Raw genomic sequence first — 16,099 nt, forward strand, 5'->3', positions numbered from 1 at the left:
TTGTTGAATGAAGGTGCCTAAATCCCCAGGATGGTTCTGATGACCCTAGTCTACTATGGAGGGCTATAGATAGTTAAGGTATTGGAGATGCTGGCTTGACCCTCCATTTCCCCTCCTCTCCTAGAAGTATTGATGGAAAGAATTCAAAGGGGTCATCTTGGGTACCATAGCCTCCCATCTCCTGGAACCTCCTTCCCTGTAGACTCAAAAGGATGGGGGAAGCTCTATGTGTATGTGTGTGTGCCTTTTTGTTGGGTGATAATTTCTATGGTTGGGGTGGGGAGAAAGGGGCTAAGATATCTGGGAATACATTCTATTAAATAAATAAAACTAGCTTTGGGATTCTGTGCAAGTCAACTTTTCTGACCCTGAATCCTCATCTGTAAAATGGAAGTAATGAACTTTCATCTCATAAGATGTTCTTGTGGTATATGTAAAATGATCTATGAACCTTAAAGTTTTATATTAAATATCACTTTTTTTTTTTAAAGGATGTGAAAAAGGTCTTTGCTAGCTGGAGCCCATTAGTAGGCCTGGAGGACTCCTGGACCCTGCCTGACTCCAGATCTGATAGTCTGTGATTTTTGATAGGTTGGAAGTGGGTTGGGTGTTGGGTAAGATGGTAGAAGTCATTAAGGATTTATTGAGTATCTATTGTGTGTCAGGCATTTTTCCAAGTCCTGGATGTGAAGGGCAGAGGCCATTTTGTTCCCATCAGAGGAAAGGAAATGGAGGTTATGACTTCCTTCCTCTTGGCACTTGGCAGTCTGCCCACTTCCCAGCCTCCCTAACCCCTGATCTCTGGGCAAATCTGAGGAGACAAAAGGAGTCTCTTTTCTTCCTTAATCTTCATTGTGTCCCACATCCCTTTAGCTCAGCCCTTGTACTTGATTTAAGAGGAAATAGGGAGACCCTAGAGTTTTAGGAGGAGCTGAAAGACAAGGTCAATCCTGTGGGTTAGAAAAATCACTGGCAGCTGAGTAGAGGATGGATTGAAGTGACTAGATGTAGACTAGAGGCAAGAAGGCCAATCTAAAGGCCGTTACAGTAGTGCCACGAGATGGTGAGAGCCTGAACCAAGGTGGCAGCAGTGTGAGAGGAGAGAAAGGGAAAGAGTCAAGGGAGATACCAGAGAAAGAATGGGAGAAGCTATGTTACCCCCAGGGTACAACTTTTCCATTAAAAAATCCCCAAAGATTCCTACTTTCTGTCTTGGTAACAATTCTAAGGCAGAAGGGCAAGGTCAATGCAAATGAGATGAAATGACTTGCCCAAGGTCACATAGCTAAGAAGTATCTGAGGCTAAATTTGAACCCAGGTTGTCTCCACTCCAGGCCCTTCACTCTATCCAATGTGCTACCTAGTTAGCTGCCCCACCCCCATTTGGTTATAAAGTTCTCACAACATGGTTCCACTTTAGTTGTCAGATTTTGAAGTCCTGCTGAACCTATCTGGAATGTATTGTCTCATCATCCTTGCTTCTCTCTAGAACTCACCTCTTTGCCACCATCCAACCAACAGTAGCTGTTATAGAATAACATTGTTATTTATTCTTTGTTTTTGGTAGGATCCCTGGTTTCTTTGGTGTAGACAGCTCTGGTGAGGAACTCATAATGCAGACCAAGGAAAGGAGTCACCTCCGTATTGGCGACTGGAGAATAGGAAGATAATAGATGATGTCTAAGTGATGTGACATGATAGTCTTTCCTTGAATGGTTTCCATTTTTTTCCCCAGTGAATTCTAAGGCTAGATTCCCAATTAATAAAGTATGGAGAGAGAGGGCTGTTGGAGAGATCAAAATGTTTGGAACAGCATTCATGGAGAGTGGAATAGCAAAGTGAGTAGGGAAGGAAGAGAATATTTGCTTTGCTCCATGGAGGGCCCAGTTGAGACTGAACAACAGAAACTTGTAGTGAGCCCAGTGAGCATGGTTTCATAATTTCTTCCATGCCCATATGCTGTGCAAGAGCATAGGAATTAGCGTTTAGGAAGCAGCAAGTAATTTGGAGCTGGGATTTAAGCAGGCATGATGGGTGGTAAGACAAGGGGGTAAGGGATCTGAGAGTAGAGGTTCATACTGAGTTGATTCTCAACTGAGTTGAGATCCCTATCTCAAGGAAGGAGAGTATAGACAGTGCAGGGATGATGGCCTGGAAAAGAATTGATGAAGGGAAAGAATTGAAGTCCCACTGAATGACAGGGTCATCAGGCAGTGGGAAAGATAGAATGATAAAAGATCATGATTGTATAAAAGAATTAGAATTTATCAACATGGAGGTAGAACCCTTATGGGTGATGGCAAGGTCAATGGTATGACCATCTCTGTGCACCCCTCAAACAGCATGGAGTGGTAGGTTATGGGAATGGAGGAAATCAAGGAATTAGCCCAGATGTTAGGCCATTTGGGCAAGTATCGATCAACATATATGTTGAAGTTCCTCAGTGAGAAGACAGGAGATGGGCAGGAGAGAAAGACTGTGAGCCAGGCACTGAATTCACTGAGGAAGGAAGGAGACAGTCCTAGTGATCAAAAGATAATAGTTACCAGGATCTAGACTAGGTAATGAATTTCTTTCTTTTTTTTAAACCCTCACCTTCTGTCTTGGAATCCATACTGTGTATTAGTTCCAAGGCAGAAGAGCGGTAAGTGCTAGGCAGTGGGGGTTCAGTGACTTGTCCAGGATTGCACAGCTAGGAAGTGTCTGAGGCCAGATGCGAACCCAGGATCTCTCATCTCTAGACCTGGTTCTCCATCCACTGAGCCACCCAGCTGCTCCTGGGTAATGAATTTTGATCGCCGGAACCTCAAAGGAAGAGAGAATGTTTAGTGAAGGTAGTCAAGGGAGGGTCTGGAAGTAGAGACAGAACCAGAGAGAACATCATTCCCACTCCATAACTAGGATCATTAAATCAGGGGGTATGAGACAAAGTTTAGGCAGGACTTGAAAAGGAAGGGCAGCAAGGAAGCCATATCTCAGGGAGGCCCGGAATATGGAAGGAATGAGAAAGGTTTCGGAGAAAAGAAAGTTCATTTTAGACTGGGCAAGCCAGAAGGCAGACTTGGAGGGGGCATTATGGGAGTTAGTTTGAAACAGATGAGCAAAGGGACTGTTGGGTTGAGGATGAGGAAATGAGGTTTGTATTTTGGCAGCCAGGGCTTTAGAAACACTGGGATGAAGTGCATCTAAGGGGATAAGAGTATGAGGAGGGAGTCCAGAAAGATATCAGTGGTTGGAGAGGGACAAGATCAGACTGTTTGGGTCCTTCTTTGAGGTTCAGACTCTTTGCAGGTGGTAATGTTACATTTTATATGCCATGGCAGGAAGAAGCAAGGGTTGCCATGCTTATCCTGGGCAAGATCCTGAGAAGCTGGAGCTGGAATACTAAACAGAGGCTGTGGTATTGGATTCTAGAGGCCATAAGGAGACACAGGAATTTAGTGTGTAAGGGGACAAAGGCAGAATTGTGCTTAAGGAAGATCACCTTGGCCTCTTCGTGGGGGATTGACTGGAGTGGGGAGAGACCTGAGAAAAGGAAAAAAAATTAGGAGGCAGTTACAGTAGTCAGGGCATGAGGTGATGAAGGCCTAAACAAAGGTGATGGTCATGTGAATGACAGAAGTGGAAAGATGTTGTCAAGGGGGAGATAATAATACTTGGCAAGTGATCACAGAGTTACAGAGACAAGGTAGCCATTTGGCTATTATAAGGTACTTTGAGGAGATGTCCAAAAAAAGAGTTTCCTTTTCAAAGAGAAGTGTTTATATGCAGCAGGAATCAGAAGAGACTGAAAACTAAAGAAAAGGCATAATTGTGGAGATAAGATAGAGGGTTCAAGCAGATGATTTGTCCTTTATAATCAGAAATTAAAGGTGTAGCTAGTTAGCACAGTAGATAGAGAACCAAGCCTAGAGAGGGGAAGTCTTGGGTTCAAATTTGACCTCAAGATGTTTCCTGGCTGTGTGACCCTAGGCAAGTCACTTAACCTAGTCTTTGCTGCTCTTGTCTTAGAATTGATAACAAATTGATACCAAAACAGAAGGTAAGGGTTTAAAAAATTAAAGATGGAGAGAGTAGGGCATCATGACATGGGGAGCTCAAAATGGATGGCCTCTTCTTATGAGAAAGAATGCTCTCCACATCTAGAGGAAGAACTGTGGGAGTAGAAACAGGAGAAAAACATAGGATTGGAGATGCAGACTGTAAACGATCAATCATCCTACTGCAATTATCAATAATATGGAAATAGGTCTTGATCAACGACACATGTAAAACCCAGTGGAATTGCGTGTCAGCTACGGGAGCGGGGTGAAGGAAGGGAAAGAACATGAATCATGTAACCATGGAAAAATATTCCAAATTGATTAGATAAAAATTTTCAATTAAAAAATAAAATATATTTTTTAATGGATGCCCTCTATTGTCTCAGGAAGGTAGGAGGTGAGGTCCACTGCTGAGGGGGACAGAAGACAGACATGTTTCACAAAGAACTGTATTTCTGTTACCTCTTTCTATTGATTCTTTCATTTTAAAGTCACTGAGGCAGATCCTTGGCAAATGGAGTAGAGCTGGTTCTAGAGGATAAATAAGGCAGAAAATAATTCAATTACCTGGGTACTTAGTGGTTAGAAGGGAGGGCAGGGCCTCACAAATTCCCCTGGTGGTATTTAACCTTTTATAAGGCTCATTGGCAAGTTCTTCCACTTCAAAAGGACTTCAGCCTTGCCAGCCATAGGACATTCTCAGATGTCTCTAGGAAGTCATTTTTGCTAGACACAGGACCCCCAATAAGAGTAAGTCTTGCTTCATACAAATATGATGTCATTTCCTTGAACTGTAAAACAATGAATAAATTTGCCATTAAAGATTTGCTTTTGCATAGTTTCTCTTCAATTCAGCACACATTTGACAAGAATGTCCCCTTCACTATATAGAAAGCGTGGGGTATTCCATGACATTGCCTCTGCATCTGGCCCTGTCTCTACTTTGCTCCAGTCTCTGATGAAAAGATTTCCTTGAATGTTTGAGCTCTTCTCCTCCAGTGGACTGCCCCTCCAATCGGCCCCATTCTTTCATTTGCAGCATCTATCTACAGGTTTCTCTGCTGACTACAAATATGCTTATGGCTTTCCCATCCTTATAAAAATGCCAGTTTCAAGTGTCCAGTCAGCCCTCGGAGAGACAAAATAGCCCTCTCTGCCACTTCTTTGGCTTCGAGTTACTATTGTGGAATGGGGCAAAGAGTAGTCAGAATCTAAGTTCTTGGATCGTCTCCAAGCACCATGAAACTGTTGGTTTTCAATGAAGGATCTCTGTCCAGCCCTGAATATGGTGATGGGATGGAGAGGAACCACATGTGATAGAATCATGAAATTGTAGGGCCACAAGTATATCGGAGATGATTTCATCCAATCCATACTTGAACACAAATCCCCTCTACCTTCCAAGTGGGCATCCAACTTCTACTTGAAAACTTTCATGGAGGGGAGTTTACTATTTCCCAAGCTAGCTCATTCATGCTGGCAATGTTTGTTTGTTTCTAGTTCTGTCCTTCTCCCCAAGATGGTCCTTTGAATACTTGTAGATGAAGAGCATGTTCTCCTCCTCTGTTCATTCCCTGTTCTCCCCTCTACCAAAAGTCTTCTATTTTCCAAGTTATTTCAACAATTTCTCATACAACATGATCTTGAATTGAAAAATGTTATCTAATTAATTAATTTAGAATATTTTTCCATTGTTATATGAATCATGTTCTTTCCCTCCTCCTTCCAATCCCCTCCCATAGCCGACACGCAATTCCACTGGGTTTTATGTGTGTCATTGCTCCAGACCTATTTCCATATTGTTGATATTTGCACTAGAGTGATCATTTAGAGTCTACATCACCAATCATATCTCCATTGACCCATGTGATGACATGATCTTGAGACCATTCACCTATGCAATTTGAGTCACCTGGACCCTCTACCATTTCTCCATACCCTTCCCAAAATAGAGCATCATATTGTAACAACTAAAAGGCTTCTAGTATTCTGAGTGGACCCTTTGTGGGAGACTTACTCAAGTTACAGATTAGTGTCAAGCACACAGAACCAATTGAAAGGCCCGTGGAAAGAGTGCCCATCCCCATGAGAACATGGCTCTACCTAAAGAACAATGAAATGACAGTTGTTTAAAAATGCTTGGTACTGGGTTTGGGATTTTTTTTTTAAATCACCCATGTAAAAGTCTCTCAACCCTAGAAATAAGTCCAATTACATACAAACAGAATGTTATGAAATTAAATAGTGAACAGACAAAATCATCATTTAGTATATGCTATTAAGATACATTTAGATCCATACCATATATCATATCCCGAAATCAATTCTATTTTTGTTGTTCAGTCTTTTCAGTCATGTCTGACTCTTTGTGAGCCCATGTGGAGTCTTCTTGGCGAAATACTGGAAGGTTTCCTATTTTCTTGTCCAGCTCACTTTACATATGGGGAAATCAAGGCAAACAGGGTGAAGTGAATTGCTGAGGATCACGCACAGTATACGAAATCTTAAATATAAAAACCATGAACAAATAAAAACTAGAAGTTTAGGAGATAGTATTCTCACCTAAAACGTGGAGAGGGGATAAGTTCTTGACTATCAAAACAAGAAAATAAATAATGAAATTGATGGATTCCATATTAAAATGACAAAATAACAGCAGCAGCAACTTTTGCCAGTCACAAGAGCAATGAGACTGAAAGAGAAAAGAGAATCAAGAGACAAGAAAGAAAATTCCTAGAGTACCCTACAAAGTGGTGGGTGATTTCATCAGTGTTTACACTCCTTTCACCCTCATAGATATTTAAATTTGGCACTGTGCTAGGAGCTAAAGATTCAAAGACAAAAAGCCAGGCAATCCTTGACCTCAAGGAGCTTACATTCTGCTGGAGATACAACAGCATCTATGACCAGGAGTAAACACAAATAGGTGGAGATGCCACTCCACCATATAGATATAATATCTATTCATACATATATATATACACGTGGGCAGCTAGGTGGTGCAGTGGATAGAGTTCCCAACCTCAAGTTAGAAAGACCTGAGTTTAAATCCGGTTTCAGACACTTACTAGCTATGTGACCCTGGACAAATCACTTCACCTTGTTTGCTTCAGTTTCCTCATCTGTAAAATGAGCTGGAGAAGGAAATGGCAAACCCCTCCAGTATCTCTGCCAAGAAAACTTCAAATGGAGTCACAAAGACCCAGAAATGAATGAACAACATATACATATGTGTATGTATATAGATGGATAAAAATAGCAAGGATAGACAGAGATAGATATCATTTCTATAGTGCTTACTCTATGCCAAGCTAAATATTTTTTATTTGAAAAAAATTATTTAAATAATTTAGAATATTTTTGCATGATTCATATTCTTTCCCTCCCCTCCTCTCACCCCCCTCCCATAGCCAACAAAAAATTCTACTGGGTTTTACATGTGTCATTGATCAAGGCCTATTTCCATATTATTGATATTTTGTGCTAAATACTTAATATTATTTCTTTTTTTTTTAAACCCTTACCTTCTGTCTTGGAGTCAATACTGTGTATGTCTTGGAGTCAATACTGTGTATTGACTCTTAATATCTTAATAGCATATACTCCAAGGCAGAAGAGTGATAAGGGCTAGGCAATGGGGGTCAAGTGCCTTGCCCAGGGTCACACATCTGGGAAGTGTTTGAGGCCAGCTTTGAACCTAGGACCTCCCATCTCTAGGCCTGGCTCTCAATCCACTGAGCTACCCAGCTGCCCCCAATATTATTTCATTTGATCCTTACAACCACCTTGAGATACAGGCTATTATGATTCCTATTTTACAGATGAATTAACTGATGCAAAAGGTCACACAGATAGTATCTGAGTCCAGATTTGAGTCAGGTCTTCCTTACTCTAGGTCTTTCATCTATGCACTGTATTTCCTAGCTACTTCACTACTCTCTCTCTCTCTCTCTCTCTCTCTCTCTCTCTCTCTCTCTATATATATATATATATATATATATATATATATGTAAATTCTTTGGAGTAGAGACCTTCCAGTAAGAAAATTCCCTCTCCCAATGCACATGAGTAATTTCTAGACTTAGAGACTTGCCTGGGCCATGAGCAGTGAAATGATTTGCCCAAGCTCTCGAAGGCAAGCATTGTTGTCAGAGGTGGGACTTGAGGCTTAGCCTTCCTGACTCTGCGTTCAGCCTTCCACACATTGTTGCTTCTCATACAAAACGTATACATGGTAAATCTAAAGTAATGGCAGTGGGCAGCCCATGCAAACAATTGTGGAGGGAAGCTGAAGAGGAAAGAGGGTCAAGAAAGGTCTCTTGAATGAGCCTTGAAAGGAACTAAGGATTTTAAGAGATGGAAGTGATGGATGAGTGCATTCCATTCGTTTGCTCTAGCTCCATTAGACCTTTTCTTGTGGGATCACGTAAAAACTGTTAGAGAAGCACCAAAACCTTGTTCTTTGGATGACCTTAAGACTAGGATTCCAAATGCAATCCTTTCAGCCACTGAGCAACAGCTGACAAAAGTTTTTCAAGTTTGAAAATAGCTAAAGAGATGTACAGCACAAGAGGGTGGTTATGTTGAATTTTAATGAGAAACCTATCAGTATTTTTAAATCTTTGAATAATTAACCTTCCGAATGTTCCCTTTTTGTAAGTGTGTAGTATTTCTACTTCTGAATTATTAAAGTCTAAAACCTCACCAAGACATGCGTGTGTGTGTGTGGACTGGGTCTGGCAGAGTAACAGTCTCACTAGATGATATAGGTTAGAGGTTTTATAAATGACACAAAGAGGGGCAGTTAGGTGGCTCAGTGGATTGAGCCAGGCCTTGGAGTTGGGAGGATCTGGGTTCAAAAGTGGCATCAGATATTTAATAGGCAAGTCACTGTACCCCCGTTGCCTGGTCCTTTCCACTCTTCTGCCTTAGAACTGATACTTAGCATCAATTCTAAAAAAGAAGGTAAGGGTTTTCAAATCAATCAATGACATAAGTGGAATTTGTATTTTATTCTTGGAATGACTAGGTACCACTGAAGCTTCCTGAATAGAGCAATGGATTGGTCAGACTTGCTTTAGGAATGTTACTTTGGCAGCTACATAGAAGATGGATTCGATTGGGAAGAGCCGGGCAGCAGAGCACCCAATCAGCAGAGTACTGCAGCAGTCAGGCAAGAAGTGCCTGAAAGAAGGGAGTGGCTATGTGAATGGAGAGAAAGGGATGGATGAAAGAGATATTATGGAGGAACACTTGCCAATTCTTGTTGGAGATGGAGGTGAAGAGGCTAGAAGAGTCAAGAATTGGGTCAATCTAAGGATGGCAATGTCCTAGAAAGGCCTAGGGAAGTTAGGGAGATGGTTGGATTTCAGGGGGAAAGATATGGAAAGAGTGTCCAGGAAGAGAGAGTAGGTGACACTACTAAATGCTTCACAGAGTTATGGGATTGTTGGGAGAAGCTAAGTGGCTCTGTGGATTGAGAGCCAGGCTTAGAGATGAGAAGTCTTGAGTTCAAATCTGTCCTCAAATAAGTCCTAGTTGTGTGACCCTGGGCAAGTCATCTAACTCCCATTACCAAGCCCTTTTTCCTTTTTTATTTTTCTCTCTTCTTCAATTTATTAAAGAAGGAACCAGGACCACTGTGACGCCAAGAAGGATATGTGTTCTACAGCAAGACTGAGGCTTAATAACCAAGAAATTGAAGAAGACAAGGAAGAAAGAGGAGGGCAGCAACAATGCCAGCCTGAAGCCAGGGAGGGCAGTCACCCTACAAAGGGACAACTTGCAGAGTGGGGCCAGCAGGCTGGTCCTGACCTCTCTTTATTCTACTGACTGCCAAGAACCAGGGGAGACAGTGGTAGTTAGCTCTGGCATGATCTCCAAAGTACAAATTAAGTGACTTGCCCAAGGTCATGCAGCAATATGACTCCTTTCTCCTCATAGCATTTTTTTTAAACCCTTACCTGTCATCTAGAATACTGTATATTCAGAAGAGCAGTAAGGGTTAAGCAATGGAAGTTACTTGCCTAGGATCACATTTGAACTCAGGTCCTCCAGTTCCCAGGCCTGGCTCTCAATCCACTGAGCCACCTAGCTGCCCCCATAGAACTTTTTTTTTAAACCCTGATCTTCCATATTAGAATCAATACATAGTATTGATTCCAAGGCAGAAGAGCGGTAAGGGCTAGGCAGTGGAGGTTAAGTGACTTGCCCAGGGTCAGATCGGAACCAAGGTCCTTTAGACCCCAGATCTGGCTCTTGATCCATTGAGCCACTTTGATGCTCCCCCCTCTCCCCAAGAAGTCATTCTTAAAAACATCTATACATAAAATGCAGAAAGAGCCATTTTCATGTATGACTAATATGGGAATTTGTTTTGCTGGGTTATTTGGAAATGTATTTTTCTGATTTTTTGCTCAGTGTGTATGTGGCATATACTGAGAGGGGCACATTTATTTTTAAACACTTCCCTTCTGTCTTAGAAAGGATACTAAGTATCCATTCCAAGTCAGAAGAATGATAAGGGCAGGGCAATTGAAGTGAAATGACTTGCCCAAGGTCACACAGCTAGGAGGAATCTGAGATAAAATTTTAATTTGGGACCTTATTTGAACCCAGAACCTCTTCTCTCCAGTTCTGGCACTCTATTCTTTCTTTTTTTACCTCCAGTGCTTAGCCTGGTGCTTAGTAATTGTTTTTTGACTGGCTCAGGGCAAGTCATAAGCTCTGTGGGTCCCAAGCAAGAATCTAAGCCTAGAACTTGCAGAAAAGGTGTGGATTTGCTTTGGGAGAAGGCCTTTACCGGAAGTTTCTTAGGGAGAGGTGTCTTTATGTTCCCAACACTTCAGTACAGGGCCTGGCATAGAGTAAGCCCTTAGGAAATGTCTGGGGACTGACATGACAAAATCAAGCAAAAACAGCATGAATACAAGAGACACTGTCAGTTGGATGCCAAGATGGTTTGAGGGTCACATTTGGATCCTCACTATTAGTCATGAACAGCTAGGTGGTGCAATGGATAGAGTGCTGGGCCAAGAGTCAGAAACACCTGAGTTCAAATTTGGCTTCAGATACTTCTTAGCTGTGTGACCCTGGGCAAGTCACTTCACCCTGTTTGCCTCAGTTTCCTCATCTGTGAAATGAACTAGAGAGAAGGAAATGGCAAACCACTCCAGTGTCTTTGCCAAGAAAACTCCAAATGGGGGTCATAACGAGTTGGACATGACTGAAATGACTGAATGACATTGGTTATGGAAGCAAAGTTTTCTTCTATTTTGTCAGTCTTTTAACTTTGCTTTATTAACTCTTGCTGTTTTCCAAGATCATTGACTTCCAATTGCCTAATTCTGGGCTTTAAAGACTGGTTTTCCTTTTTGGTTTGGTCTACCCTGCTTTTTGTGGCTTCTAGCTGTTTCTCCAATTGGGAGTTCTTGTCCTTTAAACTGTTATTTTCTTTTTGAACTATTTCCCACTTTTCTTGCCAGAAGGCTTCCATCTTTTTGATAAGCTCAAATTTAAATTCTTCAAGAGCTTGTGTTCAATTCATTTCGTTTTTTTTTTTTAAGGTTTTGGCGCATTTATTTGTATTTCCTCTTCTATTTCTTCTGTGGCCTGGGTTTTCCTCTGTAAAAATTATCCAGGGTCAAACCCTTCTTCTTGTTTTTCTAGGTGTTTGGAAGTTGTTCCTGGGCACTGTTTGCCATCACTATGGTGGTTTTTCCTTCTCTTTCCAGTCAGAAATTTGAGTGAGAAGGGCAGGCTCTCTGTGTATGGAGCTAAGGTGCAAGGATTTTGCCTGAGGCCAGCTCTTGAATCTCTGCAGCTTTTACTGTTTGCTGTCCTTCTCTGTGCTCTCTCCCCATGGGTGCCCAAGGTCTGCGCTCTTCAGTCTGCTGGGGTTTTAGGTCTAGCTACTCTCAGGGGTAGGTCTTTGGTGGTCTTAGTCAGCTGTCTAGGACCTAGAGGTGCCCTTCTCTCACTCTAGAGGTGCCCCTCACTCACTCACTGATTCTAGCGTGTGCTGGCTCTGACTCTGGCTCCCTAGGTGGGGTGAGGGAGGGTAGATCAACTCGCATTTTGATGGAAGCTTTTTTACCCCCTTATAGTGTGGAAATGCCCAAATCCCACATACCTTCAATGCTGCACCCTACTGTAGAGTCCTTTCATTCATATGAATTTGGTTTTTTGGTCTTTTGAGGTAGTCTATATTGGTGGGTGCTGAGGAGAGGAAGAGACCTGCGTCTAGTCTGCTACCATGTTTACCTGGAAGTCGGAAGCAATGAGAAGACAAAACCCATGCCCCGCTGTAGATTCATAGCATCCTTGGTGCCCAGTATCAAAGAGCTGAAAGTGCTCCATAGCAATGATGGGTTCTTACCATGTAGATATTAGTCACAGTATTTCCTTTAAGAATTAGAAAGCCATCTAGATCACCCATTGAAAGAAACACTTGAGGAGTGAGAAAAGGAGGACTAAACCACTTTGCACATTTGCATTTGTGGAAAGTAAAACCTGCAAAGACAAAAGAAGAAAAGAAACTCCTATTTGGTATTTATTGTTCTTTGCACTTTGGCCTCCACTTACATTTCCTGCCTTATTATATGTCACTACCTTTCACAGGTTCTACAGGCCAATCAAACTGGTCTTCCCTCTGTTCCTTACATGGGGCCATCTGTCTCTCACTCCTGAACCTTGGCAGTGCTGGGCTTACCTACCTGTAATGGACTCGGGCCACACTTATGCCCCAGAATCCTGAGTTTTTTCTAGTTTCAACTCAAAGGCCATTTTCTCCATGCAGTCTTTTGTTCTCTATTTTTGTTGAGGGCACAACCATTCTTCTCCTCACCAGGATTTACAACTCTGAAGTCTTTCTTGATTTTGTCCCTATGCTTCATGCTTCTCAGTAGCCAATTGGCTACAAGTGTGCATTTGAGCTACATGGTATCTATCCATGTGTCTTACGTGTATCTCTTTGCCTATGCTGCCATTACTTTGTCTCTATTTTGTTTGTAACTGTTTTCTCTTTTGCTTCCTTCAATAGAATGTAATTCCTTGGTGACTGAGAATGTTTCCACTTTTGTTTAGTATGATGAGTTGTAAATAATAGGCCTTTATTTAAATGTTTGATAATTGGCTGATAGGGAAGCAAGGAAAGATAGGCAGCAAGGGAAGGAGGAGGAGGATAAGGAGAGTTTGTGAATTAGGACTGGGGGAGTCATTGAAGGACAATACCTTCAAAATAGACTGTAGGGGATGAGATCAGAGAGAGAAGTAAAGGGGTTGATCTTGGTGAAAAGGGTCACCATTTCCTCAGAAACTGCAGCAAAGGAAGATGGTATTGAGGGCATGTGAGATCTAGAATTGTGGAAAAGAGGAAGCTCATGACAACCCTCCAATGCCTTAGCAGTTTCTTGAACTGTGGTAGCCAAAATACATCTCTTGGCCTATATTTTGGTGATGAGCTTTTGAAGTGACCTAAGCTGGTTCCTTATAGTACTCATACTTCCTCAGCCTGGCAGGGCCTGCCAAAGCTTGGGCTATCCTGGCATAGCACATAGGGCCCAGGGTGAACTCCATACCCCACAGTAACATTACAGAAAGTAGTAGAGGTTCTGATGGTTTCTGAGTAGAAAAGATTGAGGACAAACAGAACCATTGATTTCCAAAGGGATCCTTTCAAGGTGGAGGTTGAGGCAGGATTAGTCCCAGCCCCTCAGATCATAATACCATTATGGGGGTGTCACCTAAATTACAAACTAATACAAGTTTGCAAATTTTAATTTCTAATCTTAAATGGACAACTTTTAAAAGGGCTATAAAATGGGCAATTAGCAAAAGAGAAAATACAAAGAGCTGAAAAAAATCACTCAAGCTTATTAACTTAAAATACAGCTCCTGTGAAGTGCTGTCTCATCTTTGAGTCTGCTTGTTACTTTGATGGATCTGTGACTTTATCCAGAGATTTCTTGTCATTTCCTGCATGATTCTTAGCCACATTTTCCCATAAATCTTCATAGAAGGTCTATTGATGTCACTACCATACTCAGAAACTTCCAATAACTCTATACTGCCAGAAAGATAAACTAGAAATTCATCAATGAGGGATCTAAATCCTACAACAACCTGGTTCCCATCACTGTTCCAGGATGATGCTATATTCCTGCCTTTCTTGCACACCAAGTTCCTGCCAACTGACCTACTTGCTCTTTCCCTAAATCAATACTCTATTTCTTACTTTCCATGCTTTCACAGAAACTATTCTCTCCACCCCCAACCTCCATATGCTGCTTCCTGCCCTTTGCCACTGAGATCCTAGGTTCCTTCAAGGTGCTCAGGTGCCCTCTTCCGGTGTGGTGTCTCCCTGGAGACTTCCTAATTAGCCAGTTAAGTGTTTCTTTTCTCTTGCCTGATTGTATTATTCTATGTCTATTTAACCATATGTATATGTTATAGCTCTCCTACTGGAAGGGAACTTCCTTGAGGACAGGAATTCTTTCTTCCTTTCTTTCTTTTGTCTTTGTAGCCTCACTACAATACCTGGCACATAGTAGGGATTTACAAAGCATTTTTTAAACTGAATTGAACTTAATTAGGAGAATAGGGAGTATTTCCCACACATATAAACAAGGAAAGAGCACGCTGCCATTAGCGTCAGAAGAGGCAGCTTAGAGTCTAATGCTTACAAATCTGAGGACTTGAAGGTCTCTCCCAGCTCCATCAGCCCATGACTCTTCAGAGGGTCCCTGAGGGCAGCCATGCTGAGAAATTAAGTCCCTTCTAGCACTGCAGTCCCTAACCACTAGGGGCACCTTTCCTCAGTTACTGGGGACAGGCAGGGGTAGAGAGTTAGCGCCCCCCCCCCCCCCGCCCAGGTAGTAGCCGGTTTGAGCTGCTTCAGACCGCCTTAGATAATTTAGAAAGGGAGGGGGACGCCAAGGAACATCCTAGCAAGGCTTGTCTGGAAGCTAGGGCAGACTGGCGGTTGGAAACAGGTGCTGGAGGAAGAAGATAGACAGTGGAGTGGTTGGAGTTGGGGGGGTGCAACTTTGCCATTAATGGACAACTGAGTGAGCATTGGGTGGAAAGCAGCGGTGGGGAGGGCGGAGCCCCCACCCCCTTCCTAAGGGGCCAAGGGCACCTTGGTCGCCATTTTCAAAACCTGCTGTGGAGAGACCAGAGAGAGAAAAGGGTTATAAAAGGGGTGCGGGGGGAAAGGGGACGCTGATCTCCCAAGATTTTCTTGGATAATTGGGGGGAGAAGTAAGGAAGGAAGCTTATAGATGGCTGCCAAATGTCAGTTTTACTATAAGGAAAGAAATGAATTCTAAATGTCCCTGGTCCTTGGACGGTTCGCGGATCTACCGCTGTAGTTGCCACGCTGCTGCCGCTGCCGCCTCTGAGAACCTCAGAGAGATGGACCTTTAGGCGTGAGATAACAGAAACAGGTAAAACAGCCCTGGGTGCAGCTTGCGGGAAGAGAAAGGGGCCCATTTTATTCCCATTACCTCCTCTCAGCCACTTTCCAAAAGCATACATTTCTCCAACTATTACTTTTAGAAAGGAAAGAGAAAGAGAAAGTCACTAATCCTGGGGAAACACCCAGTCAGGAAAGTGGCATTCCGAATACAATGTCAAATTAATGGGATTTCAGTGTGGTTTTTGCCGCAGTAGCCAGTCGATGGGAGGGGGACTTTTCAGAGGCTGGAGGAGGGGGTGCCGCAGTGGCAATTCGATGGGAGGGGGACACTGGAGAGGCGGGAATTGAGGGAGCAGAGGTAGGCATGCCCCGCCCCAATGCGACAAAGTGGGCGGGGTTTCATGTCTTTACTAGGAGGCAGGCGGACTTGCGCATGATCATTTGGATTTCTAGGCAGAGACACATCAGGTGGGTCTCGTCCGCAGTGCAGTGCTGAAGCTAAACTGGACAAGACGCTTCTCGTTTTTGCTCCGTTTCTGGCGCCATTCCTGGGCCTGCGGGCCGCAGACCTCCGAAGAAAATACACAGACAAGATGCCCTCATAACGCTACCTCTGGATGCCCAGAAGATCTCTGGATGA

This window comes from Monodelphis domestica, chromosome X, assembly GCF_027887165.1.
Source record: "Monodelphis domestica isolate mMonDom1 chromosome X, mMonDom1.pri, whole genome shotgun sequence".
Lineage (NCBI taxonomy): Eukaryota > Metazoa > Chordata > Mammalia > Didelphimorphia > Didelphidae > Monodelphis > Monodelphis domestica.